This window comes from Anguilla anguilla, chromosome 10 (assembly GCF_013347855.1).
Source record: "Anguilla anguilla isolate fAngAng1 chromosome 10, fAngAng1.pri, whole genome shotgun sequence".
NCBI lineage: Eukaryota > Metazoa > Chordata > Actinopteri > Anguilliformes > Anguillidae > Anguilla > Anguilla anguilla.
The window spans coordinates 26,072,921-26,098,008 of NC_049210.1; the positions used below are offsets into that span (position 1 = coordinate 26,072,921).

General features: G+C 39.6%; 1 protein-coding gene across 3 annotated transcripts in view; it reads left to right on the forward strand.

The window, feature by feature from the left end:
- The first annotated feature begins 1,957 nt into the window (after nt 1-1,957).
- Nucleotides 1,958-25,088, forward strand: part of pomt1 (protein-O-mannosyltransferase 1) — a 241,570-nt gene continuing 218,439 nt past the window's right edge. For all 3 annotated transcript variants that reach the window (XM_035436345.1, XM_035436348.1, XM_035436346.1), the window contains exon 1: nt 1,958-2,101. The gene's annotated coding sequence lies outside the window, so the exon portion shown is untranslated. The remainder of the gene's footprint in view (nt 2,102-25,088) is intronic.

Consider the following 25,088-nt stretch of genomic DNA (forward strand, 5'->3'; position numbering starts at 1 on the left):
TAGAGCGAATATATGGGTATCAATCAATCATTCAATCAATCAGACTTTATTTGTATAGCACTTTTCATACAAGTTAAATGTAACACAAAGTGCTTCACACAATACAACAACCCCCCCCCCCCCCCCCCCCCCCCCCCGATCCCCCCCCCCCCCCCCGGGTATCATATGAAACTAGAGACCTAGAGGAATCTGGACATACCAGCCAGTTCATGCTAAGTTACTGGGAAAGTGAAATTGCGCTCCAAAGTGGCGACATTTTGACCACGAAAAAATCGGTAAGCTGAAAATTTGACTCGGGTGCTGATGTTTCTGACTGTATGTATCTGCCAGCTTGTCTGCTTGTGTTTCCGCCTGCCTGTGTTCCGTCTGTTTGTGTTCTGCCCTGCCTGTATTCTGCCTGACTGTTTCTGTTCACTGTTTTCTGCCCTCACTGTGTTCCCAGTGTTTTGACTTTTTGATTTTCTATGCTTTTGTTTCTGTTAAGTATTTTTGAGTTTTCTTTTGTGATTGCTCCTCGTGGCTTTTTGTTTGTTCCTGTTTGTTTTTGTTATAAGTAAAGTCTTTGTTTTAATTACCTTTGAATATTCTTTTTACTCTGCGCTTGGGTCCAACCTTACTAGCTAGCTAGTTATATAGACAAATAGATAATTTATGTCACTAGATAGTTAGACAGATATATCACGAGATAACTTGATAGATAGACAGATAGATTGATAGTAAGATTTAAAATCCCCCTAGCTTTAGATTGTCTTCTTAAAGAAGCTTCAAATGGCTTAAAAATCAGATTTCAACATATACAAATTATAAAAGACGAGACTTCATGAGAATCAACTGAAACCCCGAAATGGTCAAAAATCGCATTTTGACATAGAACCTTGCTTATCTGAAAATGTATTAACTGAAAGGACTGGAGAGAAGAATCCTTAGAATAGCGGTTAGTACAGTTGAACGCAGCACACAACCTTTTTGGACCTTGGACTTAAAATGGTGAGATCGTATGTAGCTAGCTAATCAGAATAAAACGACACAGCATCACACCTGCCGCTGAAGCACTCTGCCTGGCTGCGAGGATAGGGTATTTCCTTATATGGTCATACGGTAGTAGGACAAGCCTTGCACTGAAATTAACCCAGATTTGGGAGTTTTGGTGGAATTATTTAAAAAAAATCAGACTCAGGGGAGACATTAGTTATGGGATTAACTAGTTAAACCATAATTTCATGTGTAAAAAATGTATTGACTTTATATTTCCTCAGAGAAAATTGGTCTCTTTTCAGGCTTTCCCCATTGACTTAACATTGGGTAGGCGGGGTTTCAAGTTCTTTTTGCAACCAGGCGTTGAAGTTCACTCCTTTGCCACTGGGGTAAAAGGCTTCACTAATAGAGGTGAGTTGTTGGCGCTTGGTCCTTCCACTTGTTCATTGGGTTCGCCACATGGAGGTCACGTGTTTCTGGTCCCCTCCGTGGAGCTCCTCCTGGTGGAGATTCCCCAGTCTGCTGCAGCCAGACCCTTCTCCTTCAGTTTACCTAAACTTGTGAAGTCCCGGAAGTAAGTCTGTACTGCGCGTGTTGAGGGCAAAACATTGGAGCTTCCATTAAAGAGAATGTGGAATATCAGACTTTTGAAGGTTAAACAAAACGTCGTCGATAGTATTTTTACTCGATTAATGACCGTTACGTTCCATTTCAAAAGGAATATTGAAAAATATGCATTATGTAATACAACATGCAATATTCATTTTAATAAATACAAAAACAACAGTTGTTTCGGAAACTACCGCACCGATGAGGTTTTCTTTTGTTAAATTACCTTGGATTTTTACATTGAATTCAATGGCCAGCAAGCGCTTTTGCACAAGTATGCGCAGCAGAGGCTGTTTCCCATTACTGATTGGCCACTCCTACCCTCCTGCCTCTCTAGTTCCTATACGCTCTATGGCTTCACCGCCAGGCCCCTCCAACCGCTCCAGTTCCTATGCACGTTCTATGGTTTCACGGAGCTTAGCGAGGATGACACAATAAGCAAGCGGGATATCGTGAGATAGTTTTTCTCAAGAAAAAGGGGGAAAAAAGAAGGAAAAAAAACACGGTTGCCCTCTGGGTGAGTTTTAACACGTTTTATACGTCCAAACTTTAAATTCATGCTTGCTGACGTTATTTTTAAAAATCCTTTAGCAAGTTGCACGCAATACAAACCTTAAAGCTAGCGAGGTCACTCCGGTACAGTTCGTTTCATGTTGGGATATTCGGACTTCCTGCTTCAACAGCTCACGGACGAAACGTCCAGATAAGATACCACACTAAATTCAGAACCCTGACAACGTAGGCAGTCGACTACAACCTCTTTTTGACATAATTACTTGCGTTTTTGCAAATGAGAAATTACACTGATCTATATCTAAACCCGTCAGTATTTAGGGGCCGTCTAAAAAGTACAGGGACAAGAAATTAAGGTGTGCAATGGAAAACACTTAAATCAGCACCAGATGTCACATTGCATCCCATTGACAACATTACATGTTTTAGGTTTGGAAATTTTTCCATGTTTTTTTTTTTTTTTGGAATAGATTCAATAGGCTCTCAACTGTGTGCTGGACAACACTATAATCAGCACCATGTATTAGATGCTCCATTGACAAAACTACAGCTTTTACATATGACATTTTTTCTTCATTTAATTTTGGTACACCTTTATTACAAAAAAATTTAGTGACTTGACAACTGCCAGTAGGAGAGCACAAAAGCCCACATAGAGGACTCCCTATTAGCTGTAATGCAACTTTCAGATTTAGACATTTTGTAAACTTCTGTTTCATTTTGGCAAATTTTTATTTGGAAAAAAATTCAAAAGCTTTGCAACTGTCAACTTGGACAACACATTTTTTAACATAATTTTTTACTCAGCATTGTATCCATTTATACAGCTGGATATATACTGAAGCAATGCAGGTTAAGTACCTTGCTCAAGTGTAAAACTTTGGCATGCTAACTGGGAATCAAACATGTGACCTTCAGGATGCAAGGGCAGTTCCTTACCCATTATCCTACAGCACCACCACAACAGTGAACTGTGTCGCCACGCTTAAAAGAGGACTGGATTAATTTAGGTGAATTTTTATTTTGTCTTTAGTGTTTTTTTATTGTTTAATTTTAGTCAGTTTTTATTTGCCATTCAATAGCTTTGCACCCATCAGTAGGACAGCACTAAAACCAGCACTACTTACTAGAAAGCCATCGACTGGCCATACTACAAGTTTCAGATTTGTAAATATAACTTCTGTCTAATTTTGGTCAATTTTTATTTGGAAAAAAATTCAGTAGCTTCGCAACCATCAGTAGGATAGAAATAAAGCCATCACTACTTAATAGAGGGCCACCTACTTTAGATATGAATATAGGAAAGACTTTGGTATATACTATGGTTTTGGCTTATATAGTATTTTGTGTCCACATTTAGAATTTGTGGTTTGTTTGTTTACATTTTATTTCTTAGCTATTGAAGCCAGCATCTGAATATCCTAACATGAACTAACTTTACTGCAGTCTCTGACCAGGCATAGTGTCGAAAATATATTCCGTAGAGTGAGCAGATAAAAATGTACGAAGCTGAAGTTTGCTCTCAATTCGAAACTGCCGGTCCGCTTTAACTGATTGCGATATCTGTCTTTGAAAAGTTTTGCTAAAGTGTTCATGAAGGCTGTGATACAATTTTAGAATTAAGAGGAAATGGGATGACTGAAGAGAATTAGGAGACAAAATCTTTTTTTGTTCAGTTGTAGCCGATTTAAAGGACTCTAATTTGAAAATACTATGTAGCCAAGTGTCACATTCAATTATTAAAAAATAATAAAATCAATTCTGTACTCAACTGAGTAGTAGTAGCAATAATAATAATAATATTAATAATACATAAAGCTGCAGTGATACATGGGATTCAAGCAGACAATCAACACCAGGGGTGGTCAGATTCATTATTGCAAGCCTGCTGTGTATAATATAACATAACATAATATAATGACGAGAACAGGCCATTCAGCCCAACAATGCTGGCCATTTTCCTAACTAAATTAGTGCTTGATAAAATTAGTACTATCAGACTTGATAGTAGCTAACGCTGCATCAACCTAGTCTTGAAAATCCCCAGAGTTTCTGCCTCTATTACGTGACCTGGTAGGCTATTCCGCACATTGACTACTCTGCGGGAAAAAATTATTTCTAATGTCTGTATGGAATCAACCTTTTGTTAATTTCCATTTATGTCCCCTCATTCTACTAACAGAACTCAACCTGATGAATCTCTTGTAGTTCACTTTGTTGATCCCCTTTATGAATTTAAAAGCCTCAATCAAATCACCCCTGAGTCTCCTTTCACTAAGCTTGAAGAGATTAAGCATCTTAAGTCTTTGCTCATAGCTTTTATCTTTTATACCAGGTATCACTTTGGTTGCTCTACTTTGAACTTTTTCCTGAGACTCTATATCTTTCTTGTACTACAGTCCCAAAAATGCACACACTATTCTAAGTGTGGTCCAATAAATGTATTGTATAAGATAAGTATAACTTCCTTGGATTTATACTCAATACTTTTGGCTATACACTCCTGGGCAAATATTTTTTCCATTGAATTCAACTGGAAAATTAATCGGGACAGGGTTCGTACGGTCATGAAAAACCTGGAAAAGTCATTGAAATTTAAAATGCAATTTCCAGGCCCTGGAAAAGTTATGGAAAATAATATTTTTTGAAAAGTAATGGAAATATAGTTAAAGTTGCATAAAATAAAATTACTCATTAATCCAATCATAAAAATAGAATGTATAGTAATAAAACGTAAATTGGCACGTAACCTTCGCGGTATTTTGGTGGTGTGAGAAGTTAATTCGGTCTGGCTCAGTCTGTTTACAGGCACGCCCAACAGGCACGCTTCTGCTAATGTAGCAGTTAGTGAACGTAGGCCCTACTGTGCCGACGATATGCCAGGGAAGTGCAGCTTCAATAATATATCAGGGCTCGAAATTAACTTTTTAACTTGGTAGCACTGGTGCTCCCAACTTCAAAAAGTTAGGAGCACCCACCAAAATGTAAGGAGCACCAACAATATATGCAATAGTTTTTTTTTTTTTGATAAAAAACGACAATATAACAGTACGGTTTACAAGTAACAGCTAAACTGTCACGCCTAAAATGTGTCGACTCTTCAAGGAATTGCGTGTTATGCATTCAAACGACAAGGCGCTTCTCGTCACATTAATACCGCTAATTAAATCAACCGCCAGTAAACTTCATCGGAGAAATTAGCTGTTTCAACCGGGTCACTACACAAAACACTACGTTAACGTTTCAAAAAAAATGTTCGCTTCAAGTTTTCAGGTTTCGATAACGCTAATAAATTGAACATAAACTTTTGTCTTCAGGTAACATTAGTTAACGCGTTAGCTCTCTGTGTCGCGTGACAGTGGAGTGCAGCGAAAGGGAGTGATTGAAGGCTAATATTAACCTATTTAAAATCAGCATTAAAGGTGAGAATGTCAAGCTCACGATTGGTTAGAAGGGTCACCGTCAGCTCACAAGGCACATACTGACTGTACTAACTAGCGAATGTACAGAGAAAGAGACGTTCGACTGGAAAAAGGAAAAAAAAAAAGGCCGCACCAGAACAATTATTTGCACTCGCACAAATGCTCCCAATTATATTTCGAGGTTGCACAGATTCAATTTCGAGCCCTGTTTGAGACATTGACAAAAATGTTAAACTATTCGAATTAAAATATGAGAGAATGTATCTAAGTGTGTCTGTCTGGTGTTTATTTGTTTTAGAGAGGCACCATATGTTTCAGATGCAGACCTAATTTTACTTAGTGTTACAATAAATAATTTTAAATCGTCCCGCTGAGATAAAGTCATTTGTTTTGGTCATGGAAATTCAGTTAAAGGTTGTGGAGAAGTCATGGAAAAGTCATTGAAAATCATTGGTGAAAAAGTGTATGAACCCTGTCAGGAGAAACAATGCTTGTACTATCTACTGCATATCTGGCAGCAGCACAGTGGTTTGAGGCTCGTTTGATATCTTGGACCCTTGATGACTTAAAGCCATTCAGCCAACAAATGTGTTCCATACTGTATCAGCATAATTTACAGCTGAATCTAGTCCCACCCCCCAATTCCCATAGAGATCCATTCAAATGCAAAGAGTTTTTGTATCACTTGTAGGACAACCTGAAAATAGGATATCCAGACTCTGGTGATGTTGATAGGTCACAGACATCAGGAAATCACGGCATGCAAATGATATGCAACCAAATACAAAACATGACTCTTTTATTTGATATTATGTTGATTTGTCGACTGTATAAATGAATTTCCCTGTTTCTAGCCTTTCCCCAAACAGTTCACTGCAGCAAAAGTAAACAAGCAAATGGTGGCACAGGAGGTCTCAGGAGTGCATTTGTTTAATTCTTGCTAATTTTCTGACCAATGATTTGTTGTTAAGACCATTAAAAGCTTAATATTTTGCCATTTTGGGCTTGGCCCATTTTCTTTGCCCAGGAGTGTATATCCCAGCATCCTGTTGGCCTTTTTTACTGTTACAGCACAGTGCCTAAAACCAGAAAAGCTTTGATCAACCATTACTCCAAAGTTTTTTTCAACTGAGCACATTCCAATTTTTTTCCTCCCATAAAGTAATCCTGCCTAGTTTTATTTCCCACATGCAGAACTTTACATTTGGCTATATTAAATTTCATTTGCCAGGTTTCCACCCACTTCTGGATTTTATTTAAATCGTCTTGGATTACTTTAGTGGCCTCCAAACTATTAGCTGGGCCTCCCAGTTTTTTATTATCTGCAAATTTGACTAATGTACTTTCTATGTAAATGAGGAAGAGCAATGGTCCCAGCACCGATCCTTGTGGGACTCCACTTCTAACAGCTCCCTGCTCAGATAATATCCCTCCTACTACTACTCTTTGTGTTCTACCCTGCAGCCAGTTCCAAATCCACTCTGAAATACATACTATAATTCCTACTGTCTTCATTTTACTGACAAGTCTCTCACGTGGTACATTATCAAATGCTTTTTGGAAATCTAAGTAGATAATATCATAATATCAGTATAATCAAAACACTTTGTAACTTCTTCAAAGAATACCAGACAGTTTGTCAGACATGACCTTCCCTTACGAAAACCAGGCTGGCTATCCCTTAGGATGTTGCTATTTTCAATGAATACTTCCAACTTGTCTCTAATGATAGATTCCAGTATTTTACATGTGATGCAATTAAACTTACTGGCCTATAGTTTCCAGGATCAGTACGGTACCCTTTCTTATATAGGCTATTGGTATTATATTACCTCACTTTCAGTCCTCAGGTATTTCTCCAGTTTCTAAGGACTGTCTAAAAATACCTGCCAGTGGTTTAAAAATGATCTCAGCTAACTCTTTTAGTACTCTTGTGTATATTATGTTATGTTATGTTATATGCCATCAGGACCTGCTGCCTTGTTTGTCTTTAGATTAAGTAATTCATGAAGTACTTCTTTATCCTCTATTTCAATATCTGATAAGACTTTCTGAGTACTGAATATGCCTTCCAGTCTATTAGTAACCTCTTTTCTAGTAAAACTGTAAACAAAATAACTATTTAAGGCATCAGCAGTATCTCTTAGAATGCAATGCTCCTTCATTTTGGATGCACCTGATACCCTTTTTCCCACGGCGCGCAGGAACTGCCGACGTGGGCTATGCATGGCAAATTGTGGTCACTCACTCACTCACTCACAGATTACCTGAGAGGGACGTTTGGTGGGATGCATGAGCAGGTGGTGCTTCGTTTAGTAGGACGCATGCGCAGGTGCATCTCCCAAAATCACCACTTCGAACGGCACAAGATTTTTAAGCACAGCTTTATCGCCTAACGTTACATTAGCTAACCCTAACATGTTAGCGTATCGCCTACTTTAGTTAACCTAGTTAGCGCGTACCACCGATGCAGATGTATCGACACACGGAGGACAACAAATAACGTTATAGAGGTGAGGACATGCCATAGCTAGCTAGCTATATAGTTAGCCAAGTTTTACTCATGACTCTTTGTACAGGTGTGACGTGGGTCTGGATGGTTTCGTGCTTGTTGGCTTTCCGTTTCCTACTACAGTATTGAAAGAAATGTTTAGGATTACTTTTTACATCTTTGGAATAAATTTACTTTGTGCCTTAAGAATAACCCTTTTGAACCTACCCCAATTTTCATTCACAGTCTTGCAGTTAAGAAGTTTCACCCAGTCAGTATTACCTCAATTTTCTCGTATTTTGTTGAATTTGACTCATCTAAAATTTAAAATTCTGGCCATAGAGGAGGTCTTGTTCATTTGCCATAATACATCAAATCTAACTGCAGCATGATCGCTAGTCCCAAGTGGCTCAATTACCTCTATGCTACAAATTCTGTCCAGATCATGACATAGCACCAGACCCAGAATTGATTTCCCTCTTGTGGGCTGATTGATATACTGTCATTTATAACTAAAAATTCTTCCCCACTTTTTCCTTGTCCTGTTATCATTTCCTAATTAATAGCAGGGTAATTGAAGTCACCCATAATAATAGTCTCACAATCCTGACATGCTTGTTTTATTTTTCCAAAGAGCGTTGAGTTCACACTACTGTCTGAAGCTGGCGGCTGGTAACACACTCCTACCATTAGGCCCTTTTCATGTTCTACTGTGAGCTTTATCCAAATATCCTCACTAGGCACGAGCTGGTCAATTTCTGGAATATTCTGCACATTAAAATTTTCTTTTACATCCCCACCTCTCTTACCAGATCTGTCCTTCCTAATGGGTTTGTACTGTTCTATATTATATTCATCCCTATCCTCATCTCCAAGCCATGTCTCTGTAATCTCAACTATGTCATAACCCCACTATTTATAGTAGCCTCAAGTTCCAAAAATGTATTTTTAATACTTCTAGCATTTAAGCAAAGACATTTCAGATTATTACTTCTACACATCTTCTCCCGTTCCCTCACCCCCCGCTGTCCCAAGCCACCCTTACTACAACTTTGCTTTAACAAGATTTAATTAGTGTTGTGGAGGAAAACCTCCTCTTAGGTTCGATGGGTGAGTTGGCGATGTAAGAAGAAAGACTAGAAACTATTATTTCTTCTAATACTCTTTTATTTTCTTCTTCTTATCTTTTTATTTCACATAGGCCTATGGGAGGTCTCCAGTACCATAAAGACACACAGAGAGCACCCCGAATTAGGCTACATTTTACATCCTTTTTTATACAATCAGATCTCCCTCTATCATGATGTAGGCCTATCTTCCCTCTAAAACAACCAATTCCAGCCTAGGTCACACTTATGTTTCACCAGCTAGTTTCACAATAACTATTATATAATTTTCAATTTCTATAAATGACAGATATTTCACCACACACACTTACAGAGGTATGTATATGCATGACTTGAATAACAAGTATTTGTTCTCATGATTAACAGTTGTTTACTCTTCCGGTTCCAATGTACATGCACTTTAAATGCATTCAATAAATGCTGTAATCCAAATGAAATATTTAACTCGTATACAAACACACCAGCATGTTCTAACAGAATATATTATTACTGTTGCTGTTATTAATTTGGTTTGCATTTATTCATTTTAATTATAATATTATCTAGAATATAATCTATACAATAACTAGATATAGCAAAACAGTTCTTTCTAGGTCGGTGTGTCCTTTCTCTTCTCTTGCAACTCAAAGGTCTTCTGCCCAAGACTGTTTCCCAACATAAGTTACTTATAAAATTCCAATAAGTAAATGTTTACAATTTTCCTCCTGTAACTGGGATTCAAAGATTATCTAGATCGTATGCATCAGTGTACAAAGAGGCCACAGTCTTTTCTTAAACCGCGTTTCCACCGCAGGAACTTTACCTCGGAACTAGGAACCTTTTGAGGAACTCAGTGCGTTTCGACCGCAGGAACTAGGGTCTAGATTTAGTTCCGGGGGCTTCCAAGTTCCTGCTCGGGGGGTAGTACTTTCCAAAAGTACCGGAACCTTTGGGGTGGGGCGCAAGCGCTGAAAATTTCTGATTGGTCGACTACTTGCAGTGTTTTATTTCTAACCGCCATGTTTAAAAATCTGCAGCCGCAAACCGATTTATTTTCATAATAACTTCAAATCAAACTTGTATGTTATGCGGCGCAGTAGCCTAGTTTTGGTTATAGCCTGCCAACGTCTTGGAATTATAACGTGTGCTCTTCTGTTCTTTTCTTGCTTTAGTATTCGTTTTATAAAATGCTAAGCATTCGTGCTGGGACAGCATATTACGTACCAAAACATTCAAACTGATTAATTCGGTTGCTGAATATTTTCTTCCGGATTTTCTTTGTTAGCCCGTTGTAATTGACTCAAAACGTTTGATACAGTTATGTGAGGTATGCGGTAGTTCTGCGTAATTCACATTGGTGATACAGTAAAAGAAAACTGGAAATCACCTTCCGCACTTTTTGTCAGGGTAAAATAAAAGGTAATTCTAGTAATCGTCCCTTTAGCTTTTTCAGACTGCCGTAATTTTACTCTGCCATTCTTCAATTCCACAAAAAGACCAGGAAGACTATGGACTAATTTATGGTGCATGGTTCGCATCTGGAGGGCACACTTCGCTGCTCGGCTAGCAGTAACTTTGAAGGAAAGCAAACGGTGGCTGTACCACTGCTAATTTAAATTTTCACGCAAGTCTGAGTTTTCGTTCTATTCTTGTCATTTTGCGATTAGCCTATATGGAATTGACGATGAGAAAGTAATCAAACAGTAATCAACAATTGTTTACAACGTGTGCATGTTTTCTGCTGTTGTTGCCAGTTATATTGGAAATGTGAATGCATTCTGTCGCCTCGGATGTCAAGACATGAAAGTGAATGTTCGCATAAAAACATAATGAATGTGTTTGAGAGGATATATAAAACAGTTACAATCTGACTATTAGCCTGTTATATCCTATTTGTTGCATAACAACGGTCCAAGTTCAACTACCAAAGACAGTTTTGCTTGACAACGGTAAAATATACCCAAACGGCTGCAGAATATTTCAATTCCAGGTGATTAAATCGATAAAAATCAATAAATACAAAAGTAACCATATATAGTCATTGTTGGTAACCCGTTGTATATAAGTGGAATAAACCCCTCCGGGCTGTCCCGGTTATTAGAAAATAATGTAGGCTACTTCGGTGGTAGTATGGGGTTACAGAAGAAATCATAGGACAGATGGACCGACGACAATGTCGCTTTTTCAGACGTCAGTGGGCTAATTTGCCTAATCTTCGCGGGACTTTAGACCGCGGTGGAAACGCAGACAACCATGGGCTGAAGGAACCTTTTAGTTCCTTGAAAGGTAGTTCCTGGGACTAAAAGTTCCGGGTACTTTTGGTGGAAACGCGGCTTTAGCTGCTGTTCTTTATCGATCTTCACATAATCACATACATTTAACTATATTCTTGATCAATACAATCTTTAATAAGGAGAACTTTTTAAAAACATTAAAAGCCTATAGGAGAAGCATACTTCCACAGTGTTCACACTATTATACGATGCCCTGACAGCTTCCATCCTGGAAGTCTGCACTTCCCTACCCTTTTTACTTTCTGACCTCCCTTCCCCACTAAGTACCTAGTGTAAATAATTGGGATGGCAGGTATGCCATCCAGCCGAGTTATGTCTTGGCGGGGCATGCCCCATACCTATACAGCCCTGAGAGTTTGGCACTTTTCAGGGTTCCCCACAGAAATAATCACAACAGCCACAGACACTCAGCCCTTAAAAACATTAATTTCTATACATTCTGACCCCCCAGAATTCATAAACAACTTCACATGTCCACAAAATTAAGCCCCAAACTAAGGGGATTCTTCTTCTTCTCCTTCTCCTTCTCCTTCTCTTTCTCCTCCTCCTCCTCCTCCTCCTCTTCTTCTTCTTCCCTATCCCACAAACAAAATGTGTCCCCATTGGAGACGCCAGCCAATCCTTCACGTACACAAGCCAATCAAAATCTCACATACACACGCAAAATAGGCATATCTTTTTACTCTAAAACATTTCCAGTCTCAACAGCTAGTCCGTTCGTGGCTGAGTGGTCAGTCTCACAGTCTATGGATCATGGGCTCCCAGTCCCAAGTTTATTTAACCTCCTTTTTTAGCTGCGACCGGCATCTCTATTGAGCTTGTAAGTCAAATTGCCTCCAGGGGGCGTCTGGTTCGTGACGTCACAGCCCAATGTTAAAATCCTATTGACTTTTTAAAAATCATTGATTGTAAAATATCTATAGCGATTAAAAATAAAATATTTCTCACGTTTTTTTGGGACCGTCATTCTCTGCCGTAGCATGTGCTTGGTTCTATTTATTTCAATCTCTGGAAGGAAAAATAACGGATTTATGTCGATTTACGATGTGTTGGTGGTCCTGAACTACACTAAAATCAAAGTCGCACGATATACATCACAACCACGTGTGCTTGTAAGGCTACCCGCCAAGTGCGGTGCCTTGGCTGCCCCTAACTGCTGGTCTGGGATCAGATTTCCCTTCCCAGGTCCTAACTTTAACCATTAGTAGGAGAAGAAAATAACTGACTCTGTACCAGCAGATAGGGCCAACTGCACCCAACACCGGTGGCTAGCTAGCTATACCCACGACAAATGCGGTGTCACTGGTTAGCTTAATGCATTTTTTCAATGGTCAGGACAATAATGTTAAGAAGGAAGAAAATCATTAAAAATCCAACCATGTAGAGCAGATCATATAAAGCCAGGGTAGATTAGCGGGTCTGTCAGCGCCAGCATGAAAAATATTGTTTATAAAGTTTCGGTTAGCTAACGTTAACGTTAGGAAGGGCTGGATCAGCAGGTAGCTAGCTAGCTGTCAAAGTCAGGTTTATTTGTCATTACAAACCATATGCTGCGCAGTACACGATGTAACGAAACTTCGTTTCGCAAGGTTTCGGTGTAACATAGACTTTCAGTGTGCTCACAGCACTTACAAAGGAATAGCCTACACACATTGTGAAAATCAGAATCACAGTGCACTTAGACAAGACAGGTGCAGTAGGCAAGAGAGAGACAATTTCGAATAAATTGTTTTATTAAAACATAGTAAGTAGTAAATATATTGTCGGTAATTTATCGAAAACCATGCTGGCTAGCTATATTATTGTCGTTGTGTTGTGATAAAAATATATATGACGTTATATTCCATTTGAAATGACGTCTTAAGTTAGTTAAATTAGGTTGTACTCTTTTATACGGTCTATGGTTCTACTTTATAGATCCCTGAAGGAAATCCTGTTGTCATCACGACCGTACAATTATGATGTGAAATAAACAATATAACTTAATAGTACCAAATCTGTTATTTCCAGTAATTTTAAATTGAAATACGATATCAAAGTGACACTAGAAGTAGAAGGGCGCAAGTGTGTTCCAGCTGAGCCGTGACGATATAAGCGTGCGTCGTGAGCACAGTACCGGTATGTGTAGTTCCTAAGCATACTAAACGTACACAACGTTGTACCTTGTACTTCTCATGGGTCAATCGTGCTGCTGATATTATATTTCATGAGTCCTATATGTCATGAGTACCGCATACCAATAGCTAACTGGTTCCTGACTTGTAACTAAAAATATCGCTTATTGAAAATTGCCCCATTCATTTTCCCATTGACAAATTTGCGGGAAAACGAGGGGAGTGGCTTGGTGACGTTTTCACTTACAAGCTCTATAGCTCTGTCTGTCGGTTGGCCAGTTGGGCATTGGTTAGCCGGTTGGTCCACAAAACGTGACCCACCCCATAGAGGCCACAGTTTTCACTCCAGGACGCTGAAATTTGGCATGGACGTTGGTCATCGCCGAAGGTACAGCGGAGTAATTTTCAAGGCTGATTGACCGAGAGGGGGCGTGGCGATGGGCGTGGCCTATCAAAAAAAGGCGCGTACCTCCTGAATGGATTTACAGATTTGCACAAGATTTTGTGGAAAGGTTGGTCATGAGCAAAAGAAGAGGTCTCGTGTTTGTGTGAGGGCGTGTGAGGGGGTGTTCTGATGGGCGTGGCCTATTACAAAAAGGCGCATAACTCCCGAATGGATTCACAGATTTGCACAAGATTTTGTGAAAGGTTAGTCATGAGCCAAAGAAGAGGTCACGTGTTTGTGTGAGGGTGTGTGAGGGAGCGTGGCGATGGGCGAGGCCTATCACATAGAGGCACATAACTCCCGAATGGATTCACAGATTTGCACAAGATTTTGTTGAAAGGTTGGTCATGAACCAAAAAAGAGGTCACGTGTTTGTGTGAGGGTGTGTGTGTGGATGCATGCACACATGGATGCATGCACGTGTGTGGTCGCAGCTATTGCGGATTCAGGTTTGTTCCTCAGTAGTAATTGTCTATTACTTCTCAATTATTGCTTTTGCACCACACCTACCCGGCGTTCACCGAACGTATACACTGCATTATCTACACGTTCAGTTAACCAGCTACAATATTGCAAAGCCATATGGATTCAATGGGAGCTCTTCTATTATCACCCAAGAAATTTCCTAGTTACAACAGCTAGTCCGTTCGTGGCTTAGTCCATGGCTCTTGTTCATTGAAAACGTCTTCTGTTCAGCCTTTTCGATTTGAGCCAGAGCAGGACACTACTCAGCAGGAAAGCACCAAGGACAGCCTCATCAAATAAATAAAAACGATGAAGCTCGGGGGCCAGAGGAGACGAGAGTAGTGTATAAGAGATGGTGTCTGTGGAGCAACTGCTCGCCTACGCTAACTAAGACAGAAAAGTTTCAGAGCTAGAGCTCCACTTTCTAGCAGCAGCTTTTCAAAGTCACTTGACCATACGGATCAAACTATCGCTTTTGGTGAAACTGAAACGTATGACCGTCATTAATTTAAACGGCGTAACATAATTGTTGATCCGCATCCTTAAATCTTAAATCGGTGATAACACCTCCTTTAAATGCATATTTCCCAATGATAATACGTGTGTGTGACAGAGAAATGACTGAGTGTAGGCTATTCACAATAGTCTAGTTAGCTGTCCTTCTCACGAATTAACACATACACAGGAGTAAATAAACATATTGTGTATTCATGTATTCCTGTGTGTGACAGACAGAGGACTTAATGAGTGTAGGAAGGCTATGCGTATTCAGAATGGTCTAACTAGCCCTCTTGTTTGCTAGCTAGCTACTGATCTACAGAATTGGAGAGAGAGATAGAGCTTGCTGTAGCTAGCTAGAGAAATAACTAGATTGGTAGCCAGCAAGAGGGCTAGTTAGACAATTCTGAATACGTATAACCTTCCTACACTCAGTAAGTCCTCTACCAAGCGTTCACCGAACCTACACATTGCATTATGTGCATTATCATCTGCAGGTTCACTTAACCGGCTATAATATTGCCAGGCCATATGGATTCAACCGGAGCTCAGCTGTGCTTACTGGCCTGTGTTCTTCTTTAAAACCACGGACATGTTTGACCATGAAATTTCCATGACATTGAATAGCTATGTCATGGTGGCACACTGCCAAATTTACAGACTGGGAAGCCAGAGGTTCAGGGATTGAATCCCGCCTCGCCCTCAGGCAGATATTTTTATATTTTGCACTATTTTACATACGTTTTCTTACACTTATATTTGCTTTACCAAAAGTCACTCACGGCCAGCCATATGCATTTCATGACGGCAAATTAGGACTGCCTCGATTAGTCGACGTAATCGATGACGTCGACGCTGAAAATGCAATATTTTAGATCGACGCATCATTTTTTTATTTTTATGAATTTACCTTCTGATTTCTAAAACGCTTCAATTCATTATGACAAATGTTTTTCTTCAATGTCACCACTTAATTGCTGCGTGCATGACGTTAGTCATTTTTGGCTCCAGTCATTGGTCGGCTCCAGTCAACGCTACAGTTTTTTAAAAAATCATGGTGGCTGCAACAGAGTCCGATTCGGTTGCGAAAGAGGTTCAGTATAAAAGTTTCCAAAGACCCTAAGATATGCCATTACAGCAGTGAAAACGCTGCGCACTGAATAACAAAATAAACGAGACAAAGTGTTAAAAAATTATATCTACCATGTCATTCTACAATCAATATCTGGGACTAAATATTGAATAAATATACAACCTTACCATTGGTTTTATGCGTAGAGATGTCCCCTTTGAGACTGAGTGGTCATATATTGTCTTGGACAATCCATTTGTGAAATATACGCGCATCTGTGATGCCTGGGTACCTTCAAAAATAGCTGTGCGTAATACCACACCTGTTGTTTACGGTGTTGTCACCCTTTTTAGTACAGCCTGGCTTGATTAACGATTCATTTATTCAGTAGGTGAGAGTATAAGCTTTCTAACAATGTATAACATGTCTGATTTTGCTTTTGGAATAGCGTTTTATCGGTAATCAACAATTTTCTTATCATCGCATTCACTTACGCATTCACTCTGGGCAGTAAAAGACGCTGCACCTAACGAAACGTTGTCAACGATTTTTCATAATTTCTTGGAAAATACTATTATTATGGAGGACTTCTGGGCATAGCTAAGCCATATGTTTGCTGATAGACCTATCTGACATCGTTTTCTTGAGCAAAACAGAAGCGGATAGGATTGTGTCTCTGTTTCTATCTACTGAACACAGATAAAATTTCATCATTGCTATGTAGGCTAATTACTGCTTAAAATATTTTGGTTTGTTCCGTTGCTACCGTAATATAACAAACTTTCTTGTGTCTACAGCTGCAGTTTCTCGCTGCAATTACTGATATTGAATATAAACAAAAGATGCAATTTATGTTGTAGTTTGCCAATGTCGAAATAAATAAGACAGTACTCTGCGGGCAGCACGCATGTAGCAGGGATGGCAAGTTGATATTTCGTTTTTGTTTTGTTTTTTTTAATGTCGTATTTATTATTTGAAATATGTATTATTATTCTCAGTTTCTGAAATGTGCATTCTCTGCTAAGCTGAGCAATGGATTGGAATATGTGTCTGACGTAATGTTGCACGGTATACCGAAACTTCAGCACCTTTTCGGCATTTAAAAAAAGAAAACGGTTCGGTACTAGAATTTTCCGACGTTTGGAACTTTTAGGTCAAATGTAAAAGCCAGGGAAATGTGTCTCCCACATTACTGATTGAAAGGATGAAAGGTGTAATTTGTCAGAATCTTCGCTAGATGGCAATAGCAACTAAGGTAGCCAAGGCAGGTGACATGCGCTTGTGCATTCAACCTTGTTGATACAGCGCAAGCTTTGACTCAGTACACTTCAGTAGCAATAGGTGTTCTAATATTTTATTATAGGAGTATGCTGTATTGTTATTAAAATATGCTCTTTTTAGATCTGTTTAAAAGTGAAAGACATGTTTAAAGATTATCTAGTTTACAATTGTTTACTTTTTGAAATATATTTAATATTTTTATATTGTGTAATGTTGTAACACTATAGGCCTATGCTTGTTAATATGTTGAACAGGCTTCAACTTAAAGGTTGTTAATAAACCAGGTTGTTAATAAACCGTAAATTAAAAAATGAGGTCAACCCTTGTGGACATTACGTTTCTGATTTATTAAGGTAATTTCAGTATCGTTAAGTACCGAGTATCGAATCAGTACTGTTTAAGTTTCAATCGGTTCAGTATCTAGTATTGTGATACTAAATCTCGTATCGGTATCAAAGTCAGAATTTTGGTATCGTGACAACACTAGTCTGATGCCTTTTTTAGTTGCGGTATGGAAGCGCTGCAGCACTACATACACGGCGGGCCATCTAAGTGTTACGACATGCCATCTAAGTGTTATGACATGCCATCTAAGTGTTATGACATAGTAAAGACCTTTATGGCAAGCGGCCAGGACACATCCATGGTGACGCAACTAAGTCATCCTCTTTGCACAAAATTGGCCATCAGTGACTAAGTCATCAGTATTTTATACAATCATCATGATATTCAGTAGATATGTTGGGTGAAGGTATATGATCATGAGGAAAAAAACATTTTAAAAGCGCTCCATAGGGGACGCGATAGTGCCAATGCTTGGACCCCTCCCAACGCCGCTTGTGGCTTTAATTATTAGGGGCCAAGCACCGAAGGTGCAGGGCACCTATTGTAATCGTTAGTATTATTATTATTTCTGCAATGTGAGTCTATGGCAGCCCATAGAACCCATTGGTGGATTTTAATGAAATTTCGCACATTGATAAAGGACAGTCCAATGTATCCAGGCATCGAATTTGGGGTCAATCCATCCAACTCTGTAGCGCCACCAACAGGCCAAACTTCAAGGTACATTTTTGCTTATAACTTTTGAACCGTTTGTCCTAGAGTTGTGGGGATTGTTTCCCCTGAATCCTTGGGTCATGGATTGCGATCCGATGCTAATGCACCCATTGCCGTTAAAATGCGTCATAATAGATTTTCCGCCATTTTGAATTATTCAAAAAACCTACTTTTGCGAACTAGTCCTAGGGCGTTGATCCGATTACCACCAAATTCGGACCATATGATCTACAGATGGTGCTGACCAAAAGTTATTCACAGAATTTTGCTAAAGCTATTTATATGGCCACAATGAGCCAATGAAAATTGAGAAGGGCGTGGCTTGTAACATGAAGGTGTGTAAATTCTGAACGGTTTCTCCGAACGCCACGGAACTTGGTAGGCACATCAGCACCCATGAGAGGAGGCTAACCCTCTATTTTCGGCCCGGTCAAGCAAAGTGGTGGCGCTAGAGAGCTAATTTTCTGTTTAGGCATAACCGCTAAGCCGATGTTTTCGAAACTCGGCACACATGTATTGGGGCTACCTATATGGACAGGGAGGAAATATGAGGCCGATTGGCCAAAAGGTGGCGCTGTCATGAGCAAAAAGGTGTTTTTCTTAGATAATTTTGAACAAGCGTATCTCCGTCCCCATTTGAGCTACAATCACATATTTGAGCTACATTGCACATATGTGCAACTCGTCACGGGTAACAAGTTTCCAATTAGGACCCATAAGCCCTGCCCATTAGATTTTTCGCAAATTAGACATTTTTTGTCCTAGAGTTGTGATCTTCTGCAAATTAGACTTTTTTGACAAATGCTTCTAATGCTTTCTGCCGTGGAAGTCCATGGCGGCCCCTATAACCGACTGGTCGGTTTTTACAAAACTTTGCAGAACGGTAGAGGGTTGTGCCGTTCTCCCTGCGACGGACTGGTGTCGTCTTCAGGGGATCCTCCGGTTGCTTGTCGGCCAGGCGCCCCATTCGTGCTTGGCCACTTCATTGCTGCTCGCAGCTATATTTATTATTAATTATTGAGTCCAATCACAAAGTGGTGTAACCCTCTTCTGTTTTTGTTCAGAATAATAATACATATTTCAAATAATAAATACAACATTGAAAAAAACGAAACAATAAACTAAATATCAACTCGCCATCCCTGCTACCTGCGTGCTGCCCGCAGAGTACCATATTATTTATTTCAACCTTGGCAGACTACAGTATAAATTGCGTCTTTTGTTTATATTCAATATTAGTAATTGCAGTGAGAAACTGCAGCTGTAGACACAAGAAAGTTTGTTATATTATGGTAGCAACGGAACAAACCGAAATATTTTGAGCAGTAATACTTACAGTACAGTACATACCGTTTCTGTTTTGCTCCCGAAAACAATGTCAGATAGGTCTATCAGCAAACATATGGCTTAGCTATGCCCAGAAGTCCTCAATAATAATAGTATTTTCCAAGAAATTATGAAAAATCATTGACAACGTTTTGTTAGGTGCAGCGTCTTTTACTGCTACCCCAGAGTGAATGCGTGAGTGAATGATAAGAAAATTTTCAGTTACGCTGACCGATAAAACGCTTATACTCTCAGCTACTGAATAAATGAATTGTCAATCAAGCCAGGCTGCACTAAAAAGGGCGACAACGCTGTACACAACAGGTGTGGTATTACGCATAGCTATTTTTGAAGGTACCCAGGCATCACAGATGCGCTTATATTTCACAAAGGGATTGTCCAAGACAAGATATGTCCACTCAGTCTCAAAGGGGACATCTCCACCGTGGGCAGGAAAAACGGGCCCTGGCCTGTGCCAGGAATGCCGAGGTCGCTCTCCTCCACACTGTTGAATGCTTCTTCAAAAGATGCACACTTCTCAGAGTCTGATGTAACTGGGTTTATTGTTAGTTCAGTACAACTAACAGTCACTCATAAGTAAAGACAATACATCCAATCACTCTCCAAGCATTCCCAAGACACACTCTGAAATCCCCTGGGGCCAACTGCTTCTTTTATCCATTTTTCTAACTCCTCCTATTGTGGAGCTTAAATTGAGTACTTCCCACTTAATTTTTTGTTAATTACATCCTATTTGTGACACCATTATTTCCCAATTCTTGGACACCATTATTTATCAGCCCCTTCCTTCCTTATTTTTTAAAAATGATAGTGCTCGTCTCCCACTTGAATCTCCCTCCCCCTTCTATCATAAATCACATATTCTGATAATACATTTTCCGGAAAAGGCAGAAGCTTCCGTTAGTTCCACAGATATGCTTGTATACAGCTTAATTAGCAGGGCAGAAATTATGTGTGTATTACGTGTTTGTTCTAATTGCACCTATTTTTAATATGAAGTACTTCCCTGCTGCCGGTTATTAATCTTATGGCTCAGGTTGACCTTGGTCCACCTGCATCCTTCCTCCTTTGCTAGCCGGATGATACATCAGGGAGGAGACGGCTGGTGCTCATTAATACATCCCTTTCCCATATACACTGGGCTTGTGAGGCCGTTGGGAGGGGTGCAAGCATTGGCACTATCGTGCCCCCTATGGAGCAATTTTAAAATGGCTTAGTCCTCATGATCAAATACCTTCACCCAACATATCTACTGAATATCATGATGAACAATGTATTGGAATATGTGTCTGACGTAGTAAAATATTGATGACTTATGGCCAAATTTGTGCTAAGACATGCTGTCTGATGACTTAGGTGCGTCACCATGGATGTGTCCTGTCCGCTTCCCTTGAAGGCCTTTACTATGTCGTAACACTTAGATGGTCCGGCGTGTATGTACAGCTGCAGTGTTTCTACGTCGCAACTAAAAAAGGCGTCACACTAGTGTTGTCACGATACCAAAATGTTGTCTTTGATACTGATACCAGGTTTAGTATCACGATACTCAATACTCAAATGATACTTGAAACTTAAACCATGCTGATTCGATACTCGGTACCTAACGATACTGAAATTAGCTTAATAGAGCAGAAACGTAATGTCCACAAGGGTTGACCTCATTTTCGAATTCACGGTTTATTAAAAACCTGGTTTATTAACAACCTTTAAGTTGAAGCCTGTTCAACATATTAATAAGCATAGGACTATAGTGTTACAACACTGAACAATAGAAAAATATATTAAATATATTTAAAAAATGTAACAGTTGTAAACTAAATAATCTTTAAACAGGTCTTTCACTTTTAAATAGATCTAAAAACAGCATATTTTAATAACAATTCAGCATCTTCCTATAATAAAATATTTACAAATTAGAACACCTACTGCTACTGAAGTCAACTGAGTTGAAGCTTGCGCTGTATCAGCGAACGAATGCACAAGCGCACGTCACCTCACTTGGCAATCTTAGTTGCTACTGCCATCTAGCGAAGATTCTGACAAATTACACTTTATATACTCTCAATCAGTAATGCGGGAGACAAATTTCCCTGGCTTTTACATTTGACTCAAAACTGCCGAACGTCGGAATATTCTAATACCTAACCGTTTCTTTTTTTTTTTTTTTTAAGTACCGAGAAAGTGCTGAAGTTTTGGTATACCGTGCAACACTATGTCAGACACATATTCCAATCCATTGCTCAGGTTAGCAGAGAATGCACATTTCAGAGCGCCTCAGAGACAGATAGAATAATAATACACATTTCAAATTAAAGCCGCAAGCGGCGTTGGAAGGGGTCCAAGCATTGGCAGCATCGCGCCCCCTATGGAGCGATTTTAAAATGGCTTTGTCCTCATGATCATACGCCTTCACCCAACATATCTACTGAATATCATGATGATCGTATGAAATATTGATGACTTATGGGCAATTTTGAGCTAAGAGACGCTGTCGGATGACTTAGTTACGTCGCCATGGATGTGTCCTGGCCGCTTCCCGTCAAGGCCTTTACTATGTCGTAACACTTAGATGGCATGTCATAACACTTAGATGGTCCGGTGTGCATGCACAGCTGCAGTGTTTCTACGTCGCAACTAAAAAAGGCGTCACACTAGTGTTGTCACGATACCAAAATGTTGTCTTTGATACTGATACCAGGTTTAGTATTACGATACAAAGTATTACGATACAAAGTCGCAAAAGGGACATGTCTACGCGTGAAACCAGTGGTAAGATTGTATAATTATTCAAAGTTTAGTCCCAGATATTGAATGTAGAATGACATGGCATAATTAAAAAAAAAAAAACTTTGTCTCGTTTATTTCGTTATTCAGTGAGCAGCGTTTTCACTGCTGTATTGACATATTTCAGGGCTAACGCCGGATTTATCTTGTTGCTACGGAATATTACAGTAGCCTACATTACAGGCATTTGGCAGACGCTCTCATCCAGAGCGACGTACAACCCTAGAGGGCAGTAGCCTGCCGTTCTAAGTGCAGGGAACAACCGCATAATTCAACTTGGACCCTGTAGGTTAAACTGATTAACGCTAACACAAACAAGAACAGCAACAACGCAGTCTATGAGAACATTCAAGCAATAGTGAAGACAAGTTAAGACTAAGTCACCTACGGAACAACTACCTAGTTACAACCCCAAGCTTACAGTCAATTTAGAGATTAAATTAAGAATACGATTTCTCAGCACAATGACGGATTTAAAGACTAAACGAACTCACCCGATATTGTCTTCAAATGGACCGTAGTATTTATTTAGACATTGGCAGACTACAGCGTAAAATGCGTCTTTTGTTTATATTCACTATTAGCAATTGCAGCGAGAAACTGCAGCTGTAGGTCGTTATTTTATGGTAGCAACGGAACGAAGCGGACTATATATGTATTGGACTACCGTCATTGTGTCATTATACCAGCGTGTTTTTGCGCGTTTGCACAGAAACTCAGAACCTATAAATAAAATGGTTTAGCTGTTTCTCAGCATAATGACGGATTTAAAGAGTAAATGAACTCACCTGTTATTGTCTACAAATGGATCCATGTCAAAGAAAAGTAATGATTCATCCTCTCAAAGCTTTACCGTAGCGTATTATTTATGTAGACATTGGCAGAGTACAGCATAAATTGCGTCTTTTGTGAATATTCAATGTTAGAAATTGCAGCGAGAAACTGCAGCTGTAGACACAAGATAGTCTGTTATGTTATGGTAGCAACGGAACGAAGCGGACTATGTATGTATTACCGTCATTGTTTTATTATACCAGCGTGTTTTCGCGCGTTTGCACAGAAACTCAAAAACTACCAATAAAATGGTTTAGCTTTTTCTCACCATAATGACAGATTTAAAGACTTAACGAACTCACCCGATAGTCTTCAAATGGATCCATGCCAAAGAAAAGTAATTATTCATCCTCTCAGAAAGGTTTTACTGAAAAACTTTGGGTAGCCTATCCTAGCATGCACGCTAGGTGGCACTGTCAGACCGTGCTTTCACTGCTAAAAACTAGACCCTACGGTGTCGGATCACTTGCGTCGCCATGGTTGTCGCTTGCCGTAAAGAAGTTAACTCGATGTCGTAACCGTTTAGATTTGGAGCTCCAGCTTTTCCGCACCCCACCTAATGAAAAAGTCCAAATGGTGTGCAAACCATACGGCGGACATAGGTGCTCCCAATAGGAAAGTAGAGCACATTCAGATGCATCAGTCGATGAAGTTTTGTGTTGGTCTGACTTACGGTGTGGGAGTTATGACCTTTTAAAGTATGATCCTTTGTTATAGCGCCACCATCTGGCCGACATAGGTGATTTTTAGTGCCTGAGTAGTGGGGGGCCACAGGAACGCACCTACCAAATTTGGTTGGTCTACAACTTATGGTTGCTGAGCCTCAGACATTTTAGCGGAGAAAACTGCCACGCCCCAACTAAAAAGTCAAAATGGCGGGCAAACAATATGGCGGACATAGGTGGTCCCAATGGCAAAGGTATAGAGCACGTTCACATGCATATTTTGATGAAGGTCTGTGGTGATCGGACTTATGGTGTGGGAGTTATGGCCTTTTACGCGTTACCCTTTGTTATAGCGCCACCATCTGGCCTATATAGGTGACTTTTAGTGCCTGAGTAGTGGGGGCCCATAGGAACCCACCTGCCAAATTTGGTTGCTCCAGGACTTATGGTCGCTGAGCCTCAGACACTTTTAGCGGAGAAAAATAATAAGAATAATAATAATAATCCTAACAGATACAATAGGGTTCCACCAGCTTCGCTGCTTGGACCCCTAATAATAATAATAATCCTAACAGATACAATAGGGTTCCACCAGCTTCGCTGCTTGGACCCATAATAATAATAGGAACATAAACAATAGGGTTACAACTGTTTCGCTGCTGAGATCCCTAATCAGATTAGGCTATATCTGATTGTGTATACTATTATTATATCTTAATGCATAGATTTTTTTTACTCACAAAATTTTATGAATAACTGTGTCCTATGTTCTGACATCTTGGATGAACAGGTAGGTATTCTGTAACAGTGACTGAACATCAGTGGAGGGATTGTACTTTTATCGCATGCACGTAGGAAAAACTAAAGCTCTGAGTTAACTGGTAATACCATGTAAAATAATCTAAATATGATACTGATATTTGTCAAGGGTCTACCTAGTTGAATTGTTCATACTTTTATTATGATGTAAGTATGTGCACATTATAGAGAATGGCTAGTCGGTGTGCATCTTGATGTTCATGGGTAATGTTGGCATTATGTAATGTTGTCTAGTGAGCTTACCTAGCTGGAGATCTGGCACCCCAATCAAATTACTGCAGGCCTGTGCCAGTAA